The following is a 25,015-nucleotide window of genomic DNA, read 5'->3' on the forward strand; positions in this document are numbered from 1 at the left end:
TTCCAGCATCTCCACTGGGTCTCCACTGCAATCCACGGTACATCCTCTTGGCTCCATTGGGTCTCCATGCAGGCATCCGGCAAACCTGCTTCTCACTGCCCATGGCCATTTCCAAAACACAATACTGGTGTTGCAAACTCAATGACCCTCTCTTTCCTGCATTTCTTTTTTTTTTTTTTTTTTAAATATTTTTTTAACTAGGTGTGGTGGCACACACCTTTAATTTTTTTTTGTTCATTTTTTATTTATTTATTTGAGAGCGACAGACATAGAGAGAAAGGCAGATAGAGGGAGAGAGAGAGAATGGGCATGCCAGGGCTTCCAGCCACTGCAAACGAACTCCAGACGCGTGCGCCCCCTTGTGCATCTGGCTAACGTGGGACTTGGGGAACCGAGCCTCGAACCGGGGTCCTTAGGCTTCACAGGCAAGTGCTTAACCGCTAAGCCATCTCTCCAGCCCTTTCCTGCATTTCTTATACTCCACAATACCAGGTAGGGTGCCAACTTGTTAATCTAGGTGGGGAATAAAGCAGATTTTGAAGAACAGGACTACTTCTTGAACATTCAGGCCCCTTCAAAAAGCTGCATTTTTTCCCTCTTGTCCCAGTGCAGGAAAACGTTTTCCCTTAAAGCCATAGGTTGTTAAAAGTACATCATAGTACCAGAGATGGGTCACCCCTCCACAGTGAACTATTGGTCAGGGAAGCCCATGAGGCCCCCAAAACAATGCAGGCCATTGCAAAAGCACTGGATCCCTCACCAATAGGTTAGATCCTATTGTGGATGACACTGAGAAATCAAGTTGCAACTGAAATGGAAAGTCGTCTCCCTGCCAGACAGCTGCTGGAGGGTGTGGGCGTAAAAAAATCAATAGTCTGATCAAGCAGTGGTTCCTGCACTACAAAATCAGCCCATCAGACAAAATGTACCCACGGGCGCAGTAGTGGCACATAGGTTTTGGGGAATAATCAACTGCTCTCTGATTAGATAGGAGGTCTGCTCAGTGGGAGGGAATTTATGCCTGATTCTGAGAACCCGGTGGAAAGCCTATGGCTTGGAAGGTTATGGAGCCTAGAGGGAAACTTCTGCTGTTCCTAAGCCACCTAAATATAGAAGTTTATGTCCTTTGGGTATTGCTATTCACCCCGTTGGTTAGAGAAGCTTCTTTTCTTTTCTTTTTTTTTTTTTTTCCTTCAGATAGTAGTGAATACTTGGGAGACCCAAGACTCATCAGATGACAAGAAGAAGGCTGGAGAGAAGGCTTAGCAGTTAAGGTGCTGGCCTGCAAAGCCAAAGGACTCAGGTTCGATTCCCCAGGACTCATGTAAGAGATGTACAAGGTGGTGTATGCGTCTGGAGTTCGTTTGCCTCTCTCTACCTGCCTATTTCTGTATCTCTCTCTCTCTCAAATAAATAAATAAAAATAAAAATATACAAAAGAAATCTCATCAAAGCAGGAAAATAAGAGACTGGCGAGAGCTCAGTGCTAGAGATTTCTTTTCCTTTTTTTTACTTGAGAGAGAGGGAGAGAGAGAATGGGCCCATCAGAGCCTCCAGCCACTGCAAACAAACTCCAAGCAAATGCGCCCCCTTTGTGCATCTGGCTTACGTGGGTCCTGGGGAATCAAATCGGGGTCCTTTGGCTCTGTAGGCAAATGACTTAACCGCTAAGTCATCCCTCCAGCCCCTAAAGGAGATTTCTATCATGCCCTCCAAGAGTTAAGGAACACTGTGGAAGAGGAGGTGTAAAGATGGACTGTCCTCCCAATATGAACTGCTGGAACATTCACGACCCTACAGTGATTACCAACAACCCCCACAGAGAGCATTGTTCTGAGCCCATAAACATTTTATTTTTCTTTTTTTGATTTTTTGAGGTAGGGTCTCACTGTAGCCCAGGCTGACCTGGAATTCACTATGTAGCTTCAGGGTGGCCTCGAACTCATGGTGATCCTCCTACCTCTGCCTCCCAAGTGCTGGGATTAAAGGCGTGTGCCACAACGCCTGGCTCTGGGCCCATAAGCGTTTTAACATGGAGGACAAAAGGAATGGGACAAAATAGAGAAAGAACTGTCTTCAAAGAGGAGCGTCTTCAGTGGATTGGGAGTGCAGCAGAGAAGACAAAGGAAGATGACATGATGGGAAAATGACCAAACTATAGTATGTTCTGCATGAAAGTTCTTGAAGAGGAGCACCTCCCAAGTCCAGCTGGCTCATAGAACTAGAAAGGAATGGAAAAAAACTAAGCAGGCCAGGGATATGACAGAGAGCAGAGCTGTGAAGGGGAAGGTGGGGGAGGGGAAGGAAAGACCATGGTTTGTTGTCTGTAAGTACAGAAGTTGTCAATAAAAAAATACATATAAGGGCTGGAGAGATGGCTTAGTGGTTAAGCGCTTGCCTGTGAAGCCTAAGGACCCCGGTTCGAGGCTCGATTCCCCAGGACCCACGTTAGCCAGATGCACCAGGGGCCATATGTGTCTGGAGTTCGTTTGCAGTGTCTGGAGGCCCTGATACTCCCATTCTCTCTCTCTCTCTCTCTCTGCCTCTTTCTCTCTGTCTGTCACTCTCAAATAAATAAAAATGAATTAAAATTTTTTTTTAAAAATATATATATAAATATATATATATCTTAAAAAAAAAAACAAAGTGGGTGTTTAAGCCACTTAATGTTGGGGTGGTTTGGTTCACACAAACAGATAACTCTCCTTTCTGAGCCCCCCCCCCTCAGTTGGATGGCTGGTCAACAGGCACCCTAACCTCCTCAGAACAACTCCACCCTGCCTGCTGAAAAGACTTTGAGTCTAGGCTAAGCGCTTTGCGATTTCTTTTCTCCAGATAATGGCTCCACCTCCACGCCAAGATAATCCCTCCGGATCATCCTACTTGACATTTCCAGACATATCTTAATCCCAAGAGTAGAGATGGCTTAAGCCCCAGATGGGAATTCTGTGGATATGAACGGAGAGCTTTGCTGTATATGCAATCGTGTGTGTTTACTAAATTCTTTCCATTTAATGTCATGCTGTGATAATTTATTTTTTGTGACATTAAAATTCTGCAGAATTGATATGACATCATTTGAATTTATATCATGTAAATTTGGATGGTGGATGAACACTCCCATCATTTAAATTTATATTCCTTTGCTGGGTTTTTGAAAAATTTTCTGTTTTGTTTCTCCTCCTTAAAGTTAGAACAAAATAGAGTTAAAACAAAAATAATTTTAAAAAATAGGGCTGGAAAGATGGCTTAGCAGTTAAGGTGCTTGCCTGCGAAGCCTAAGGACCCAGGTTTTGATTCTCCAGGACTCACGTAAGCCAGATGCACAAAGTGGTGCATATGCCTGGAGTTTGTTTGCAGTGGCTGGAGGCCCTGGCGTGATTGTTCTCTTTCTCTCTGTCTTTCGCTCTCTCTTTCTCTAATAAATAAATAAAAATAAACTCTTTTAAAAATAAGTAAATAAATCCCAAGGTTGAGTTAAGTGACGTTTCTGATGGAAGTGATACACTCTTCAGTGAGGCACAGGATTTTATAAGAAGTCACTTGCCACCTGACATCACCATTGCTTTTCAGAAAGATCCTATCAAGTTACTCATTGCCAGTTGATTTGCCAGGCAGAGGTAGTATCTCCAATTTACGTTTCTGTGGTTCTTAGACTTGTTGATTAAAGATGATGTTTTTTTCGCATTTCTGATGTCATTTTGGTCGCTTGTAACTTCCCCTTTATTATATTCTATGAGTCAAGAAATCACCTGGGGCTGGAGAGATGGCTTAGCGGTTAAGGTGTTTGCCTGCAAAGCCAAAGGATCCAGGTTCGATTCTCCAGGTCCCACGTAAGCCAGATGCACAAGGGGGTGCATGCATCTGGAGTTCCTTTGCAATGATTGGAGACCTTGGCATGCCTATTCTCTTTCTCTCTCTCTCCCTCTCTCCCCCCCACTTTCTCTCAAATAAATAAATAAAATATATGTTTTTAAAAAAAGAAGAAGTCGGGGCTGGAGAGATGGCTTAGCGGTTAAGCGCTTGCCTGTGAAGCCTAAGGACCCCGGTTCGAGGCTCGGTTCCCCAGGTCCCACGTTAGCCAGATGCACAAGGGGGCGCACGCGTCTGGAGTTCGTTTGCAGAGGCTGGAAGCCCTGGCGCGCCCATTCTCTCTCTCTCTATCTGTCTTTCTCTCTGTGTCTGTCACTCTCAAATAAATAAATAAATAATTAAAAAAAAAAAAAAAGAAGTCACCTTGACAATGTACGGAAGGGTTTTGGTCTATATCACTGTGGGCTTTGTGAGTGGGCCATGTGGCTTGAGGGACAGAACTGGCACTGTGAGCTGGCCTGGGGACAGAGTGGGCATGTGCTCAGTGACCTTAGTGGGTCCTCAGTGCACCACAGAGGGTGTCACATGGCCTTGTAGACAATGATGGCCTTGGCGTCAGACCTACCTCCCTTCCAAATGCTGACTAGGTTACTATCAGTTGCATGACCTTGGTCAAGTCGCATCGTTCCTTCAGCATCAAATTCTTCTACTGTACAGTGAGGAAAATGCCCTGTCCCTGTCGGTCTGGGTCTGCCGTTAGCAAAGAGATGATATTGCTGGGCGTGGTGGCGCACGTCTTTAATCCCAGTAGCTGGGAGGCACAGGTAGGAGAATTGCGGTTAGTTCGAGGCCACCCTGAGACTGCATAGTGAATTCCAGGTCATCCTGAGCTAGAGCGAGAACCTACCTGGAAAAAAAACACAACAAAACAAAACAGAACAAAAAAGCTGGAGGGATGGTTTAGCAGTTAAAGACGCTTGCTTGCAAAGCCAAAGGACCCAGGTTCGATTCCCCAGATCCCATGTAAGCCAGATCCTCAAGGTGGAGCATGTGTCTGGGATTCATTTGCAGCAGCTGGAGGCTTTGACACATTCATTCTCTCTCTCTCTCTCTCTCTCCCTGCCAAATAGATTTAATTTTTTTTTTTCAAAGAAAGACGATAGAGCCAGGCGTGATGGTGCACGCCTTTAGTCCAAACACTCAGGAAACAGAGGTAGGAGGATCCCCATGAGTTCGAGGTCACCCTGAGAGTACAGAGTGAATTCCAGGTCAGCCTGGGCTAGAGTGAGACCCTACCTCAAAAAAAAAAAAAAAAAAAAAAAAGATGATAATCCTTCAACTCACTGAAATCCTCCGCCCTCCATCAGTGTTAAGTATAGCTCTCCCTTCCTAGGGTCCGGCTACCACATCACTTCATCCAATTCCTATCATTATGCCAGGCGTAGTGGCGCACACCTTCACTCTCAGCAGGATGGCCGTGAGTTCAAGGCCACCCTGAGACTACAGAGTGACTTCCAGGTCAGCCTGAGCTAGTGTTTTGGGTCCTGTTCAATTTCTATCATTTCTGAGTTCTTTTACTGACTCCCATTGGCCTGGTGTCTCTGCTTGACGTCTTAACCCCTCAGTCCACTTGCTGATCACCTTTGTGGGAGGAAATATAATGCTGCTAATACTTCACTTGCTCTTCTGCATGAGAGAAGATCTGGCTCCTGCCGGCTTTCCAGGCTCATCTTTTGTCTCGTCACCCTCTTGACTTCTGGCCATACAAGAATAGCCTAGAGTTCATGACACAAACCTACCTTCTAAGAGCCATATTGTTCCTTTGTTGTTATTCATTTTCTTTTATTTGAGAAAGAGAGAGAGAGAGAGAGAGAGAGAGCCCAGGATTTCCTGACACTTCGTGCATCTGGCTTACGTGGGTCATGGGGAATCGAACCTGAGTCCTTTGGCTTTGCAGGCAAGCGCCTTAACCACTAAGCCATCTCTCCAGCCCCTCCCCCAGTTACTTTTGAAACCCATGGGTTAATTGTCAATTCACTACTATTGTCACCAGAAGTCTAATAGTGAGAATGGTGGAGAGGAGAGGAGAGGAAAGTTAGGGAAATGAACAACTGCTTTCAGGTTTAAGGAAGGAAACGCAGATGGAAGACGGCCTCGTGTGTGCGGGCTGGTTGTCAGGAGCTCGTTTTAATGATCTCATTTCTGTTTTGGCTGTTTTGGGTCTTTAGCCAGCCTTTGACTGGAGCCCTGGTGTGTGGCCCAAATGTTTTGTTTTGAGGGATATGAGCCCTTGACACGTGTCTGCAGAACTTTCCCACTGACTTTTACCGCTAGATAGGACAGGGGTCGAAGTCTCCAGAGGTTCCCTAAATTCCATGTTGCTTCTCCCATGGTCTCTGGGTTAGGAGTGGTCAAGCATCCTGGCTGGTTTGGAGAACGTCCCTTTTCTCAGACTGCTCTCCCAGGGGCCTAAACAACTGAAGTGTTGTGGGTGTGTTAAATGTCAGTTCCTTATGACCATTGCTTTGCCCCTCCTCGAAACCATCTGCCCAGAAGCATTATTTCTTTTTTGTTAATTTTTATTTATTTATTTGAGAATGACAGAGAGAGAGAGAGAAAGAGGCAGATAGAGAGAGAGAGAATGGGCACGCTAGGGCTTCCAGCCACTGCCAAGGAACTCCAGACGCTTGTGCCCCCTTGTGCATCTGGCTAACCTGGGTCCTGGGGAATCTAGCCTTGAACCAGGGTCCTTAGGCTTCACAGGCAAGCACTTAACCGCTAAGCCATCTCTCCAGCCCCAGGAGCATTATTTCTTACAAACTCCCCGAATGGGGCCCAGCCCCAGAGTTGGGTGAATGGAAGCAGATGTAAGCAGGGCTTAATCAGCACGGGCCTTGTGTGGACGCGGTGTTTGCTCTGGCTCTGACAAACTTCCTACAGTGTTTGCCACTCTGTGCAGGGTGGCATCCTATCTTGGTAAGATGTGAAACTGTAGGCATGGGGTGTTGGAAGAGATACGTTATGGTAGGAGTAGACATTTGGGGAGTGTGAGCATTGTACCCCAGCCACGTACCACGTGCTTAAAGAACCCCATGCGCTTGGCTTTACAGGGTGATGGAATGTTGCAAAGGGCCAACTTTGTAGCTGAATGGTGTGATGGTTAATCTCCGGTTGTCCATTTGTCAGGTTGTTGAATCATGATGGAAACAAATCTTTTATTTTAAATTAAATTTATTTATTTCTTTGAGACAGCAAGAGAGGGAAAGAGGCAGACATAGAGAGACAGAGAGAGAGAAAGAGAGCAAGAGAGAGAGAGAGAGAGAGAGGAAGAGAGAGAGGGAGAGAGAACGGGTGCACCAGGGCCTCCAGCCACTGCAAATGAACTCCAGACACATGCGCCCCCTTGTGCATCTGGCTTATGTGGGTCCTGGAGAATTGAACTGAGGTCCTTTGGCTTTGCAGGAAGACGCCTTAACTGCTAAGCCATCATCCTAGCCAGAAACAAGTCTTTTTTATTTTTATTTTTATTTAAAGAGAGAGAGAGACACACACACACAGAGAAAGAATTGGAACACCAGGGCCTCAGCCACTGCAATCAAACTCCAGATGCTTGCGCCACCTACTGGGCACATGCCACCTTGCCTCACCTTTGTGCGTCTGGCTGATGTGGGATCTGGAGAGTCGAACATGGGTCCTTAGGCATCGCAGGCGAGCGCCTTAACCGCTGAGCCGTCTCTCCAGCCCAAATCTTTTGACAAGTTCGTTAGGGATTTTTTTTTTCTGGATTAGGACCCCACCCTAGCTGTGCGCAGCACCATCCTGTGGATGGGCTCCTGCGCTGTGCAAAGGGAGAAGACTACCCAAGCGTTCAGCATCCATTGCCCTCTACTTCTTCCCTCCGTGAGGATGTGAGCCGGATGCCTGCTCGGGCAGTGCTGTCCTTGCCAGGATGGCTCCCTCTCACCCCCTGCCCCCCCCGTTCCCCGCTCTGGCACTGTAAGCTGAACTACGTCCATCTTCCCTTACCCTGATTTTGTTTTCCCAATATTTTATCCCAGCAATAAGCAGTTGACAAATACAGGTAGATTAAGCCACAGTCTGTTCAGGAGGCTCAGCTTGAGTGAGAGCTTTATCTTGTCTGATTTTTCAATCATGCAGTCTCCAAGCTAAACGATACTTTATGAAAGGAGTGCAATTACTTGGCACTTAGGGCTCGTATGTCCTTTTAGGCCTGAATTTCTTTTTCTTTTCTTTTCATATTTGTTTTTTATTAACAACTTCCATGATTGTAAACAATATCCCATGGTAATTCCCTCTCTCCCCCCACTTTCTCCTTTGGAACTCCATTCTGCATCATATCCCCTCCCTGTCTCAATCAGTCTCTCTTTTATTTTGATGTCATCATCTTTCCCTCCTATTATGACGTTCTGGTGTAGGGAGTGTCAGGCGCTGTGAGGTCATGGATATCCAGGCCATTTGGTGTCTGGGGGCCGAATTTCTTATTACTGCGACTTTCACCCAGAGGCTTGGTGTGCCACCCACAATGCCAGCCTGGCTTAGATACTGTGAGCACTACGGATCTGCCCCATCATCCAGAAGGAGCTGCACAGCCGTCTGCGTAATAACAGAAAACATGCGTCCGTGGTGTCTGTTACAGTCAGGTTCGTATTGCTGGTAGAAATCACCCGATCAAAAGCAGCTTGTGGGAAAAGAAAGGGGGTTTATTTTGGCTTACAGACTCAGAGGGGTGAGCTCCATGATGGCAGGGGAAACAATGGCATAAGCAGAGGGTAGACATCACCCCCTGGCCAACATCAGGTGGACCATAGCAACAGGAGAGTGTGCCAAATACTGGCATGGGGACACTGGCTATAACACCCATAAGCCCGCCCCCAACAATACACTGCCTCCAGGAGGTGTTAATTCCCAAATCTCCATCAGCTAGGAACCTAGCATTCAGAACACCTGAGTTTATGGGGGACGCGTGAATCAAACCACACAGTGTCTATCTTGCTCAACTTTCCATTGTAATAATAGTTCTTACAATTTTTATTTATTTATTTATTTTGCTTTTTCGAGGTAGCGTCTCACTCTAGCCCAGGCTGACCTGGAATTCACTACATAGTCTCGGGGTGGCCTCGAACTCACGGCGATCCTCCCACCTCTGCCTCCCGAGTGTTGGGATTAAAGGTGTGCGCCACCATGCTGGGCATCCATTGTAATATTGAATACCTGAAACAAATGCACTTAAAAATGAGGAACGTTTACTTTGGCTCACGGTTTCATAGTGATTTCAGTCCACAGTCACTTGATCTTGTCCCTCTTGGCCTGGGGCAAGGTGGTCATTATGTATTGGAACAAGACACTTGCCCAGTGGTGACCAGAAAATAAAAGGGGCAGGAGCCAATGTCCCACAACCCTCTTCCTACTCATGCCACAAGGTTCCAATTTCTTTCAAATTAGGCCCCGCCTCCTTTAAGTTTCATCACTGCCCGATAGCACCACCAACTAGAGATGACGCTAACTTTAACCTTTGGGGACATTTCAGATCTAACTCAAAGATAAGGCTCAAAGCCACCTGCTTATCCTAAAATGGAACATTCCCAAGCATAGTATATCTTGCTTCTAAAACGCTGAGGCCAGCCGGGCGTGGTGGCGCACGCCTTTCATCCCAGCACTCGGGAGGCAGAGGTGGGAGGATCGCCGTGAGTTCAAGGCCACCCTGAGACCACAGAGTGAGTTCCAGGTCAGCCTGGGCTAGAGGGAAACCTTACCTTGAAAAACCAAAAGTAAAAAATAAAAACAAATAAAATGCTGAGGCCTACCGGTCACTCTTCCCTTGTGTAAGTGATAAGAATCACAGAGGACATGTTGTGACATTCCCTTGAGAGCTGGTTTTTTAGGGATTCACAAGGGATCTGCAATTTTGTAGGAGTCATCTCTCAGGCTCTGGCGTTTGTGTGTCGCGTCACAAGCATCTGTAGTATGTGCTGTGGCCTCACGTCACAATGAGATGAATGTTCTTCCACCAGGGGAAGAGGAAAGGGCCACTGATGTGAACTCCACTGAGGCCTCGGTGACTTCGAGTGTGGCACAGATGAGGAGATCCCTTGTTTCCTTGGGACAGAATGGGTGCATCACTGATTCTACTGCATGACCCTTCTGGTCTCTGCTGATAGTTTAGAAAAATCAGGCGATGCATGTCACATCAAGTTGGCTCAGGACCTTAAGCAGGTCAGGTGAGCTGCTCCCCCACTGTGGCGCTTTGATTCAGGTGTCCCCCATAAACTCAGGTGTTCTGAACGCTAGGTTCCCAGCTGATAGAGATTTGGGAATTAAACGCCTCCTGGAGGTGGTGTATTGTTGGGGGCGGGCTTATGGGTGTTATAGCCAGTTTCCCCTTGCCGGCGTTTGGCATACTCTCCTGTTGCTATTGTCCACCTGATGTTGGCCAGGGGGCGATGTCCACCCTCTGCTCATGCCATCGTTTTCCCCTGCCATTGTGGAGCTTCCCCTCGAGTCTATAAACCAAAATGAACCTTTTTTTTTTTTCCACAAGCTGCTCTTGGTCGGGTGATTTCTGCCAGCAATGTGAACCTGAATGCGACAACCACTAAGCTATCTTTTCTTTTTCCTGAGACAGAGTCTCACTCTAATCCACCATGTAGTCTCAAGATGGGCACAGACTCATGGTGGTCCTCCTACCTCTGCCACTCACGTGCCAGGATTAAAAGCGTGCACCACCACGCCCGGCCACTCAGCTATGTTGCTAAGCCTCCTGAGGACAGCAATATTTTTGGAGGTAGTGTTTTCTTGCCTCAGAATCAACATTTTCAGCTATCAAACACTGACAATGAAACCTATATTTAAATTCTCCCTCTCATTTGAGGTCTCTGGGCCCCCATAAGCCCATAAGCCCCCTCCCCGTTTGAGTGCAAAGCCCATGGGGAGATAGATGGCGAACAATCCCAGACACGACGTTCGTTGCCGACAAAGCTGATGGGGAGAACGTGGCTTTGGAGTTGGGGCCGGATGCCACTTGTTCATTACTGATGTCACCTGAACGCTGCCTCGGGCTTTATGGCAAACTGTACTCCTTTAGGTGAGACTCGCTTGAAAGCTTGAGGAGTGTGTAGGTTAAGTGAGCCATATCTAACTCCTTCCCCTAAACTGGATAATGACATATATGTCACAGCTCTTCCTTTGGGGTAAACCAGTGGGGACAGCAAAAGCCGGCGGATGCATGCTGGGAGGCATGAACCATGAGTGCCCTCTCCCTGTGATTCCCATTGCAAGGTCCAGTTGTGCTTTCCATAGGTCTGCCCATACCTTTAGTACGGGACATAGTTCAATCTGTAATTGCAATACATTCTTCTTCTTCTTCTTCTTTTTTTTTTTTTTTTTTTTTTTTTGAGGTAAGGTCTCACTCTAGCTCAGGCTGACCTGGAATTCACTCTGTAGTCTCAGGCTGGCCTCGAACTCATGGCGATCCTCCTACCTCTGCCTCCCGAGTGCTGGGATTAAAGACTTGAGTCACCATGCCCGGCTAACATTCATAAGAGATTTCTTTGGACTTTATTTCTTTAAATCCAGTGCAATTGGTTTTATCTTTGAGATGAAGGGTGCACATTAGAACTTCATTATTACCACTCTGAAAACATTTTTACATTCAAGATTCTACAGGCCACGTGAATATTTTAGCAAATAGTTCTCTAGCCATAGGTGTGACGACTTCAAAGAAAGCAAAAAAGAGTTGCGAGACATTATGGCACACACCTTTAATCCCAGCACTTGGGAGGCAGAAGTAGGAGGATCGCCGTGAGTTCGAGGCCACCCTGAGACTACATAGTGAATTCCAGATCAGCCTGGGCTAGAGTGAAACCTACCTCGAAAACCAAAAAGCAAACAAACAAACAAAAATCAAAAGAGCTCTGAATTCTAGCTCTGGTAGAAATATAAAATTTGCTAATTGAAATGTCAAAAGTAGATTCAGTAGGAATTATCAAACAATTGACTTATTTTTAGAGGAAAGAAAATAAACTAATGGATAAAGTGTACTTCACCTCCAGAAAATGGATGTTTTTAAAAGATTATTTTTAGATTGTCTAATTTAAAAATATTTTATTTCATTATTTATTTATTTATTTATTTGAAAGAGAGAAAGAGGCAGTTAGAGAGAGAGAGAGAGGGAGAGAGAGGGAGAGAATGGGCGTGCTAGGGCCTCCAGCCACTGCAAATGAACTCCAGACACATGCGCCTCCTTGTGCATCTGGCTTATGTGGGTCCTGGAGAATTGAACTGAGGTCCTTTGGCCCCGCAGGCAAGTGCCTTAACTGCTAAGCCATTTCTCCAGCCCAAATTGTCTGATTTTTAAAAAAGAAAATTATTTATTTGAGAGAGATAGATGCGGGGTGGGGGACGAAGAATTGAAAACAAACTCCAGACACATGTCCCACCTTGTGAATATGGCCTATATGGGTATTGGGGAATTGAACCTGGGTCCTTGGGCTTTGCAGGCAAGTGCCGTAACTTCAAGCCATCTCTCCAGCCCTGCACGCAAGCTTTCTTATAAAGCGAGATGGAATCTTCAAATAGATTTGTTTCAATTAAAAATCTGTGTATTTATTTATTATTTGAGAGAGAGAAAGATGGAGAGACAGAGAGAGAAGGAGAAAGAGAAAGAGAAAAAGAAAATGGGTACACCAGAATGAACTTCAGATGTATACACCACTTTGTGCATCTGCCTTTATGTGGATACTGGGGAATTGAACCTGGGTCCTTTGGCTTTGCTGGCAATTACCTTAACCACTAGCCTATCTTCAGCTCTATGTTTTTTGAGATCATGCTATTTTGTATATAACCCTTTGAGTTACTACAGTTAATAACTTCATTAAAAGCTGCCATGCAATATGTCTTTTGAGTCTCAGAATAGCAGTGAGAGCAGACCTCAGAGACTCTTACTTAATGTGTTAGGGAACTGGGGAGAAAAAAGATGAATTCATTTGTTCAAGGTGGCTGCTGGGCATGGAGAATATCTGCTCATTGGTCAAAAGGTGTAGCTAATTCTGTAAGGCAAGCTGGTAGATGTGGGTGGAATTTTCTTTATTATATATGTATATTTTTTTTGAGGCAGGGTCTTACCCTAGCCCAGGCTGACCTGGAATTCACTATGGAGTCTCAGGGTGACCTCAAACTCATGGCGATTCTCCTACCTCTGCCTCCCGAGTGCTGAGATTAAAGGTGTGCGCTACCACGCCCGGCCCTTATTATATTAAAAAACTTTTTTTTTTTTATCAGGGCTGGAGAAATGGCTTAGCAGTTAAGGCATTTGCCTGCAAAGCCAAAGGATCCCAGTTTGACTCTCCAGGACCCACATAAACCAGATGCACAAGGTGGCATATGTATGTATCAGGAGTTCATTTGTAGTGGCTAAAGGCCCTGGCATGCCCATTCTCTCTCTCTGTCTCTTTCTTTCTCCCTCTCTCAAATAAGTAAATAGATCAAAAATATTTTATTAACTTGTTTTCAAGGAGAGAGAGAGAGAGAGAGAATGGGCATGTCAAGGCCTCTTGCCATTGCATAAAAACTTCAGATACATGTGCCACTTTGTGCATCTGGCTTAATATGGGTTCTGGGGAATTGAACCCAGACTGTCAGGCTTTGCAAGCCAGCGCCTTTAACTGCTGAGCCATCTTTCAGGCCTTTGTTGCATATTGAACTCTTCATTAAACTTGAATATGTTACGGTGATTGTTAAGTAGCTTTCTGTGAGCCAGGACTTTGCTGAAAATTAGGACACGTAGTTACTGTCTCCCACATAACTTGCAGACTGCCATATAAACCAGCAACTTCATTCGAATTGGTACCCCCAAGTTTAAGTGCCGGGATAGGCAAGTGTCCAAGCTTGAAGGATCCTTGGGGAGGGGCGGTGAAGTGAATTTCTTGGGGAGAAGGGGTGTCCACATAGCCTCCCCACAAGGGGACCTAGGAGAAGTATTGAAGGACCAGGAGAGAAGCCGAGTAATACAGGAGGTAGGGGTGAGGTTTGCGAGCGGGGAAACCGCGTGGGGGAAGGCCTGTGGGAGAGGCAGGGGTGAGGAGAGGTCAGATCAGGAAATTCTGAGTTGAAATATCCTTGTCGCGACTCCACTTACAGGGCGGCAGAGAGCCGTGGGCGATGGGCAATGGAGAGGCGATGTTAACCCAGGGCTCTCTTCTTCAAGCCTCCCGTGGGACATCTCGCAGCGTCCGGGAGCCTTTCTGGCTGTGACAATGGTGAGGAGGTCACTGCTACTGGCATTGAGTGGACAGAGGCCGGGAGAGCCGCTGAACACGTCATGGTGTGCTCAGGGCAGGCCCACCGCGGAGAGTGAATGATGGGCTCCAAATGTCAGCAGTGCCCAGATGGAGAAACTCGTTTTGTAGAGAGAGAAATGTCTGATTTTGTGTGTTTTTTTTTTTAATTTCTATTTATTTGAGAGCGACAGACAGAGAGAGAAAGACAGATAGAGGGAGAGAGAGAGAATGGGCGCGCCAGGGCTTCCAGCCTCTGCAAACGAGCTCCAGACGCGTGCGCCCCCTTGTGCATCTGGCTAACGTGGGACCTGGGGAACCGAGCCTCGAACCAGGGTCCTTAGGCTTCCCAGGCAAGCGCTTAACCACTAAGCCATCTCTCCAGCCCGTTTTTTTTTTTTTTTTGATGCAAACTAGAACTTGCAGAACTGAGAAATTACTAACAGAACTAGGTACCTTGTTTATTTGGAATGGTTGTCCTCCTAGACTAGACTCAATAAATGATATTTTTATTTGCTGCTTGCTGCTCTGTTTACATTTTATGAGAAAGGATCTCATCATGTAGCTGAGACCCGTCTGGAACTCTCTATCCTCCTGTCTCAGCCTCCCCAGTGGTGGGGTTACAGGCCGACACCACAGTGCCTGTGTAATTATCCATGTTATTATTATTTTAAAAAAATTTTATCCTCATTTGTTTATTTGAGAGAGAAAGAAATAAGCAGATAGAGGAAGAGAAAGAGAGAGAGGAGAAGGAGGAGAAAGAGAGAGGAGAGAGAGAGACAGAGAGAGAGAAAGAGAGAAGAGAGAGAGAGACAGAGAGAGAGAGAAAGAGAAAGACAGAATGGGTGCCTCAGGGTCTCCAGCCACTGCAAATGAACTCCAGACCTCCGTGTTTCACCTTGTGCATCTGGCTTACGTGGGTCCTGGGGAATTGAACCTGGGCCCTTTGGCTTTGCAGGCAAGCACCTTAACCACTAGGCGGTCTCCCCAGTCCTCATTATTAGTTACTAATTATTATTATCATTTTGGGTTTTCAAGGTAAGGGTCTCACTCTAGCCCAGGCTGACCTGGTATTCACTCTGTAGTCTCAGGGTGGCCTCGAACTCACGGCCATCCTCCTTAGTGTTCAGCACTGCAAGCCTTATGTGCAGCTCAGAATTCAGTGACTTACTGGACAAATCGATGGGACTTTGAACAGTCCCGAAGAAAAGGGAAGCTTATTTGGTACCAAGTAATGCATAAGGAGGAACTTGCATTATAGACTCCAGCAAGGTGTCGTGTTCAGTCTCCCTGTGGCACGATGGGGGTGGAAACAAACATCCCCGTGCCAGGCCCCTCGTGGGCAACACCTCTGGATCTGGGCTGGGTAGGATCCTGCACTGAAGGGGCCTAGTTTAGACTCTGGAAACTAAACAGAGCTTCTGGTCTCCGGGGTCCTGTGCCGCCTTATCAGAGAGGCATTTTTTTTTTTTTTTTTGTCAGTGTTTCCATCATAAACCCTGGACGTGGGGCTAAGTGCCCTATAAAATGGAACTCCGGGCAAAAGCTGGCAGGCAAAGAGGCTGCTGGGATGCAATTAGTTTGGCTCTAGAAGGCTGCGGTTGGCTACTCCGCTTAATTGGGAGAAAGCCTCCAGGAAGTCCAGAAGGTTCTGCTCTCCCTCTGTCTCTGAGGACAGACACAGAAAGGCTTCTGTTGCTGGGTAGAAAAGTGAGCCAGTCACCAGCACTGGCTCTGCGAAATAGGGGTGTCGAGGGGGCTGACCAGCAGTCGCCAGGTAACATTGCCAGGTGGGCACCACAGGGCAGCTCTGTGCCCCAGGCCGGCCCCATCCTTCCTTCCAGAACTTCATGTCTCTTTGCTTAACTTTCCCAGCTCCCGAAGGTCATGATTCTTACCTGGGCAGGGATGCTCTGAGATGCCTCGAGGGTGATGCTCGCTGGTGATTTCATTTCCTCGTTTGTTAGCGTGCTTCCTTGTTTGAAGGAGCAGAGCGGGCTCTCAATGCAGGCTCTGTCCGCCTCCAGTAAGATCCCCTACCTCCTGGAGCCCTTCATTTCCTCATTTTTAAAGTTGGAAAAAATAATACTTAATTTATGGAATAGTGATGAAATAGAAATGACATAATTTATAAAATGACCATAGCGCTATGCTGAGTGGTGTGTGTGTGTGTGTGTGTGTGTGTGTATGTGCACACCCACAGAATTCCATGGGAGAGACAGAATTCCATAAATTGTAGCTTTATACCACTTACACGCTAGCACGATCATGTCGAAGTCATAAATGCTGCCCTTTGGGTACGTAGCTCGCCATAAGAGCCGAAAGGTGTGCGGATGCGTTTGTCATGTTTGAGGCCCAGGAGTGGATGAGGGTAGAAGCCAGAGATGTGAGCCAAGGCCTGAAAAAGTGGATTACGGTGTTTTCAGGCAAAGCAGGAGAAAAATCATATTCCTACTGAATGGGCAAGGGACACAAGAGGACCCAGGTGTTAGGTCAAGGAGAGGAAGGAGAGCGAGGGCATAAGTGGAGAGAACCTTCCCTTTGTTCTTTCTTCCTGTCCCTGTTCATTCTCATTTTGCTTTTAGAGAATCTCCGTGCTGGGCGTGGTGGTGCACGCCTTTAATCCCAGCACTCGGGAGGCAGAGGTAGGCGGATTGCTATGAGTTCGAGACCACCCTGAAACTACATGGTGGATTCCAGGTCAGCCTGAGCTAGAGTGAGACCCTATCTCAAAAAGCCAAACGAGAGAAAGAGAGAGAGAGGGAGGGAGGGAGGGAGGGAGGGAGGGAGAGAGAATGAATCTCTGGTTGCTCAGAGTCTCAATGCTGAGGAGGGGAGGGACTGTCACGGTCATGGTGTTGCAGAGCACCAGGTCAGACCCTAACCTCGACCCTGACACTTCAAGAGCTGTGTTTGTTTTTATTTTTATTTTATTTTTTTATTGAGTTCCTCTTCCTCCATCTCATGGTCAGATCTCAGAACTTCACCCTCCTCCATTCCCTACCCGCTGGCGGGCTCTGAAGTCTCTTCAGGCTCTCTGGTGAGGTCCTGGTCCAACCCGCACCACACTTGGGCTTGTGACATCTTTTCTCAATATTGTTTTTTATTGACAACTTCCATAATTGTAAACAATATCCCACGGTAATGCCCTCCCCCCCCCACTTTCCCCTTTGCAACTCCACTCTCCTTCATGTCCCCTCCCCCTCTCAATCAGTCTCTCTTTTATTTTATTTTATTTTATTTATTTATTTTTTAAATTTTAAAAAAAATTTTATTTATTTATTTATTTGAGAGTGACAGACACAGAGAAGGACAGATAGAGGGAGAGAGAGAGAATGGGCGCGCCAGGGCTTCCAGCCTCTGCAAACGAACTCCAGATGCGTGCGCCTCCTTGTGCATCTGGCTAACGTGGGACCTGGGGAACTGAGCCTCGAACCGGGGTCCTTAGGCTTCACAGGCAAGCGTTTAACCGCTAAGCCATCTCTCCAGCCTTCTTTCTTTTATTTTGATGTCATCATCTTTTCCTCCTCTTATGAGGGTCTTGTGTAGGGAGTGTCAGGCACTGTGAGGTCATGGATATCCAGGCCGTTTTGTGTCTGGAGGAGCACGTTGTAAGGAGTCCTACCTTTCCTTTGGCTCTTACATTCTTTCCACCACCTCTTCCACAGTGGACCCTGAGCCTTGGAAGGTTTGACAGAGATATTTCTGTGCTGAGCACTCCTCTGTCACTTCTTCTCAGCACCATGGTGCCTTCTGAGTTATTCCAAGGTCACTGCCATCTGAAAAGAAGCAAGAGAAGCTTCTCTAACCAAAAGTGAGAGTAGCATTAATATATGGGTATGAACATTAAGAGAAGTGCTCACTGGGCAGTTTGGTGAGCATAGTGGATACGTTTAGCCAGACAGCAGCAGATGTTACACCCCTAGGGTTCATGATTACCACTGTTTTATGTTTTCTGTATCAGGGATGTGTTTCCCCACATGGAGTGGGCCTCCAGTCCAATTAGAGGGCAGTTAGTTTTCCCCATAACAAATGTGCTGCTATTGCACCCGTTGGCTCATTTGGCCTGGCTGGCCAAATATAAGGTTTGCAGTGTTCACTGTTGAGTATCTTCACTGGTGATTTCTCTCTTTCTCCCACTGAACTGCATGCAGAATGGCTTCTTCTAGCTTTCTGTCAGCTGGTCTACATGGAGGAGGTTATCAGCTCAGTTCCAGCAGGATTTCTCAGTGGCCTTGCAGCCCAAGTACGTGGAGTCTTCAGTAATAGCGTCTTCCCATCTCTTCCTGGTGGGAAACCAAGGGCCTTGGCAATGGCCTGTAATGTTTTGGGGGCATCAGGGACCTCCCTGGCCAACAACTCACTGGAAGGTATTCCATCCCTGGCACTGAAAATTTTCTAGTGACCCTTGTGACATCTTTAAAAGGTTTACCCGTAGCATACCTTAGTGACGTGGGCACAAATGCCCAGGGAAGAGATGCTTTTGCTCTGAGGAAATACCAGCAGATGCCCATGTTCCTAGGATGAGTGATGGAGCCAAGGAAAGCTAGCTGCATGCCAGGAGACAGGCAGCTGGGCCTGCCATGATCACACTAGGTTGCGTGTGCCTTTAGACACTTGGACTCAATGGCTGGAGAGGTGGCTCAGTGGTTGAGGCACTTGCCTGCAAAGCCTGGGGACCAGAGCTCGATGCCACAACACCCACATAAAGCCAAGATGCACAGGGTGGCACACGTATCTGGAGAGACTTGGGCTCAAATCAGTATTACTACACATCCTGGGCAATTTGCTCAACTTCCCCAACTCTGTTTTCTCATGTGCAAAATGGAAAAGCAATATGCCGACCGGCTCTGGAGGAGGAGGATCAAATCCCTCCGCTAGCTGTCTTTGAGAGTGAGATTGGAGGATCCCCTGGTCTGATGCGAGAGAGCGTAATTCCTCTGTCCAGCAGTAGGATCGTGACCAAGGGGAGAATGAGCGCAGGGAGTTCATCTGCCACTGGGGACGTTTGGGACAGGACATGTCCTGGATGAGGAGTGTTCCCTGCTTGTTTCCCTGTATACCTGGAGGATGCAAATCTGACACAGCGAAGACGTATTCAGGTTAAACAATCTAGTCTGGGAAAGCTGGACAGAGAAGGGAAAACATCCCTGAAGCCTCATCCTTCGCGTCCAGCCCCACCAGGACTGGGGGGAGGGGTGCTGTCAAGGAGAAAGGGTTCCGAGTGGAGTTAGCCAGGCTGGCCGCCCCTAAACCGCTGGTGTTCATAGGCAAATAATTTAACTCCTAAGCTTGCCTCAAACATCAAACACCATCCACACTCATTGCTTTGCATAAGTGAGCAGAGGGGGGGGGAAGGGTGGCAAGTGACCTGGCACACAGTAATGCCCTATAAATGTTAGTTCTCCCTTATATCTCACCTCCCAAATGCTATTTTCCCCCATGGACTGCCACCCAGCCCTGGGGCATAGCTCAATAAAGTCCCCATAAAATTCAACGTCACTGGGCCCAGCTTCAGAATTTACAGTGAGTGGATTCATCACATTGTTTGAATTATGGCATTATGAAAATACAGAAAACCCACAGGGAGCCAGCCTTTTCCCATATATAAAACAAGGTTATGATCTCATATAAAGCTTTAAAAGAGAATATTTTAGTTTACATCTTCATGCGTATGACTGGAAAAAGAAAAAGGAAAGGACAAGGAAAGAAAAGAAAAGAAAAAATAAAGGAATGCATGGGCAAACAGTAGAATTTAAGCACACAGACTTGCTGGGGTAACCCTTGGCCCCCTTTCTTCTTCTGTGTTCATCCTTCCCTGGTGTCCTTGCTGTGAGAGACTGGATCTCACTCACCTTGGGTCTGATGATTTCTCAGCATTTTAAACTTTGGGCTATCTACTTTTCTCTCTGCATTGTCATAGTCTACATCCCGGCCAGTCACCACACCCCTGACACCAGCATCCATGTCCTGGACCATGGGTCACCTTGCAGTGAATTACCCTGCATCCATTGAAGGTTCAGGGAGGCTGTGGGTCAGGGGAGAAAGAATGCTGAGAGACAAAAGTGATGCCATCTTCTTCCATGTCAGACCTTAAGGAGGACAACTGAGCTCTCAGGAGAAGTCTGGGCTGCTGTGCAGTTCTCCCTGCTAACATCAGCTTCACACGCCACCTGGTCCCACTACGAACCCTGTGTGTGAATCTTCTCCTGTTCCTCCTCCAATGTGTGTGAGTATAGAGCTGGTACAATTGCTTTTATCTCACACTCTGACTATGAGTAACGACTAATTCCATTTTTTTCACCTTCCTATATCTGATTTTAAGGAAATGTGTCTTTCACATGATAGGCACTTAAAATATTGCTGAGATGCAATCATGGTCTTCAAGTTTACTCTACTATCATCCTCATCTGTAAAAATAAAAAAAAGGATGCCTATTGTGTGGTGATTGGAGAAAAACCTTTAAAGTGTCTATCCTATAACTATCGATTTTATTTATTCCATGCCTCTTCTTAATGTGGGGACTTAGGGACAGAAGAGAAAGAATTCCTAACGCTGTGGTCATCAGTCATGATGAATTATTCAATATCAGCTAATGCCCACCAGAGGTGCACAATAGCAGATTTTTGGATCTGAGTTCTGTTTACACTTGGGCGTTGAAGGAATATCAGTTGTTAGCTTTTAAATGAGACCTCCTCTTGGATGGCAGAACATGAAAGAATTGTCTGGGCCCGGATCCAAGGTTCTGTATGCAACATGTGTGGATGTTCAAATGCAATTTCATGTGCTCCTGGCCCCACCTGTCAAGAGCCACATTCAAATAAATATTATGAATGATCAGCCTTTATGGCAAAAGACTGATATGATAATAATAATTTGACAATAGTATAAGTTGAAGTGACGATAATTTATGACAGTGAATGATAATTGTGTAACTCACTAATTTTTCTGTATTTCTTTTCCCTTCTGCCTTCATGGGTTCAAGCTTTGGATAGGGAACAGTAAGTTTGGTTATGGATTAAATTCTCCTGGGTGTGTGCTGGAGAGATATGCCAGTCTACTTACCAAGAATCCTCCCGGAGTTTTGGATTTAACCAGGGCATTTGACATGATATCTTAAGAAGATCTTGGCAGAGTGGGGTGAAAGAGAAGCCAGAAGTTTGGAAGCTGAAATCAAGCTACAAGTTTATTATTAGAAGAGCCTCTCTCGGGGCTGGAGAGATGGCTTAGCAATTAAGCACTTGCCTGTGAAGCCTAAGGACCCCGGTTTGAGGCTCAGTTCCCCAGGTCCCACGTTAGCCAGATGCACAAGGAGGCGCACGCGTCTGGAGTTTGTTTGCAGTAGCTGGAGTTCCTGGCGCGCCCATTCTCTATCTATCTGCCTCCTTTTCTCTCTGTCGCTCTCAAATAAATAAAGATAAATAGAAGAGCCTCTCTCAAATGGCATGCCCTGTTCTGAGATTTATCCAGACTCTCAATGGAGGAGCTGATGGCTTCTACAGCCCATTTGATCAATGAGGAAAGGGCTCAGGAATTTGCCCAAGGTTGATCAGCTACTTAGCGTCACTGCCAAGACTTAACCTGAGTTTTCTGTTTTCTTAGTTTTATTTCCACCCCCACCCCCGGGGCAGGGCTGGGCTTTGGGGTCTGTGCCCTCCTCTCTTAGCTTGGCAATCTGTCTACTCACTACCCTCATGTCTCCGCAAGTGTCGGCCTCGAGGCCTGATCTGTTGCCTCCCCCAGGACCCCGCCCTTCTCCTCACTTCTTCCAAAGCACTTGCTTATCCTACATGCTTTCATGTAGTGAGGAGGTGCAGTCAGGATAGCTGGAGCCACAAGGATATTCAATCTGCCTTGTGGGATTTTTGCTTAATAGCATGGTGTCAAGAGAGAGGGCCGGGAAGGTGTGGCTAGCCCCATACCACAGCAGCTTCTAGATGCCATGTTTTCTATGGATGTGTTTGATACATGCTCTTGTCTGTATTCTATTTGCAGTGCAGAGGGGAGAAAAAAAAAATCCCAGGTTCCTATGTTCATGGAGAAAGGTAGTACATTTATTGAGCACCCGTTGAGTTATTGGACCTCACACACTTACAAAGTGTAGAATGCACAGCACCCTAGAGAGGAAAGTATGAGTGTAGTCATTTGCCCATGAAGAAACGGAAGTTTGGGGATGGTAAGAAGGGGTTCAGATGAGATTGGGGGCGTTCAGGGTGGTGCTGGAAAGAAGTGACCAGAGTGCTCAGCACTGCAATATCTCAATCACACCTTCCAAGGCCCAGGGTCCATTGCGGAAGAGGTGGCGGAAAGAAAGTAAGAGCCAAAGGAAGGGCAGGACTCCTTGCAACGTGCTCCTCCAGACACACAATGGCCTGGATACCCATGACCTCACAGTGCCTGACACTACCTACACAAGACCCTCATAATAGGAGGAAAAGATGATGACATCAAAATAAAAGAGAGACTGACTGAGATGGGGAGGGATATGATGGAGAGTGGAATTTCAAAGGGGAAAGTGGGGGGAGGGTACTAACATGGAATTTTTTTTATAATCATGGAAGTTGTTAATAAAAATTAAAAAAAAAAGAATGGGTTCAGCTGGGTATGGTGGCGCATGCCTTTAATCCCAGCACTCAGGAGGCAGAGTTAGGAGGATTGCCATGAGTTCGAGGCCACTCTGAGACTACAGAGTGAATTCCAGGTCAGCCTGAGCCAGAGTGAGACCCTACCTCGAAAAACAAACAAACAAAAAAACAGACAAACAAACAAACAAAGAATGGGTTCATTGAGCAAATCAATGGTAGAGTACACAGTCCAAAACCTAGCCTAGACTTCAATTTAGGAAACTACACAAACAGAAAGTAGAAGGTTCTGTCTGTAAAAGGAAGGCCTCCCAGGCCAGGATTGACAATGGCGATTGGGGTGGTAACAGCCTGTGATTACTAAACAAGGAAGAAGGAAGGGAATTATGAGGTGTCAAACAAATAGGAAACAATTGAGTTGCAATTATAAGGGGAGTATAGGCAAAATTCCAGGAAGCCAAACCCTTATGGGGCTGTTTACAACGGAAGTGGTGGGGGAAAAAAAAAAATAACCCTCTGACTCACAAACCATATGTTCTAGAGAAAAAGTTGTTAAAAAAAACACCAAAAACAAACAACAAACAAAAACAAAACAATTTCATTCATGCAACCACTTGGCGTTTAAGCCTTTGCCACGTGTCAGTCCTGTTCTGCACACAGTGGGCCTAATGTGAACAAAACCTGCTTTTTGATCTCAGGCCACACACACTGTTGATAGGCAGTGGAGAGAGGGCACAGTTATGGCACGTCAATACCATCTTACCTGTAAAGAAACTGAGGCAAGGGCAGGAGACATGGCCTAGCGGATAAGGCAGTTTGCCTACAAAGCCAGAGGATCCTGGTTCGACTCTCCAGGACCCACGTAAGCCAGATGCACAAGGGGGCGTATGCATCTGGAGTTCGTTTATAGTGGCTGGAGGCCCTGACGCGCCCATTCCCTCTCTGTCTCTCTCTTTCTCTCTCCTTCTTTCTCCCTCTCAAATAAATGAATAAAAAAAAAAAAAGCAACTGGGACACAAGAGGGCGTGGTGGTGCACGCCTTTAATCCCAGTGCTCGGGAGGCAGAGGTAGGAGGATCGCTGTGAGTTTGAGGCCAGCCTGAGACTCCATAGTGAATTCCAGGTCAGCCTGGGCTAGAGCGAGACCCTACCTCAAAGAAAGAAAGAAAGAAAAAGAAAGAAAGAAAGAAACAACTAAGGCAAAGAGGAACTGTATGACACTCTTTTAATGTTCATTATTTGTTTGAGAGTGATGAGAGAGAGAGAGAGAAAGAAAGAGGCAGATAGAGAGAGAGAATGGGGGCACCAGGGCTTCCAACCGCTGCAAACGAACACCAGACGCCTGCGCCCACTTGTGCATCTGGCTAACGTGGGTCCTGGGGAATCGAGCCCTGAACTGGGGTTCTTAGGCTTCCCAGGCAAGTGCTTAACCGCTAAGCCATCTCTCCAGCCCTGTGTGACTCTCTTCAAAGCCACTCCACTGGTGCAGGCTGGGGGTCGGATGAACTGTGGTAACATGACTCCAGAGCTGTGGGCCCCTCCACTCTGTTGAGATCTGTCCTTTAGCAAGGGCAAGGCAGCTTCCTTTCGTTACTATTCCAGAGCTCTGGCATCTGGACATTCCATGAACGATTCAAAAGCGTGTTCTGCAGGCTCACCAAGACGCATAAATGGGTTAGCTACACAAGAAACAACCCGGAAACAGAAGGCAAAAACCCTGCAGCTCCTTCCGCTTCTTTGTCATTTTCGATTCTGCATATGGCCTGATGTCTGTGTTCTCGAGTTGCTGAGAAGGACTAAACCCGAGGCAGGCATTTTCTTTTTAATTAATTTATTTTTATTGCATAATTTTTTAATTCCATAATTATAAAAAATACCCCATGGTAATACCCTCCCCCCCCCCACTTTCCCCTTTGAAACTCCATTCTCCATCACATCCCCTCCCCATTTCAATCACTCTTTTATTTTGATGTCATCATCTTTTCTTCCTATTATGATGGTCTTGTGTAGGGAGTGTCAGGCACTGTGAGGTCATGGATATCCAGGCCATTTTGTGTCTGGAGGAGCACGTTGTAAGGAGTCCTACCCTTCCTTTGGCTCTTACGTTCTTTCCGCCACCTCTTCCGCAATGGACCCTGAGCCTTGGAAGGTGTGATCGAGATATTGCAGTGCTGAGCACTCCTGTCACTTCTTCCCAGCACCATGGTGCCTTCTGAGTCATCCCAAGGTCACCAATGAGGCAGGCATGTTGTGGTCCTTGTTCTCGAATCAGAAGCAGAATTCACAAACTTGGCTGCAGTGGGGGTTCACTGAATTGCCCCCTCCTGGC

Source organism: Jaculus jaculus, chromosome 21 (assembly GCF_020740685.1).
Source record: "Jaculus jaculus isolate mJacJac1 chromosome 21, mJacJac1.mat.Y.cur, whole genome shotgun sequence".
NCBI lineage: Eukaryota > Metazoa > Chordata > Mammalia > Rodentia > Dipodidae > Jaculus > Jaculus jaculus.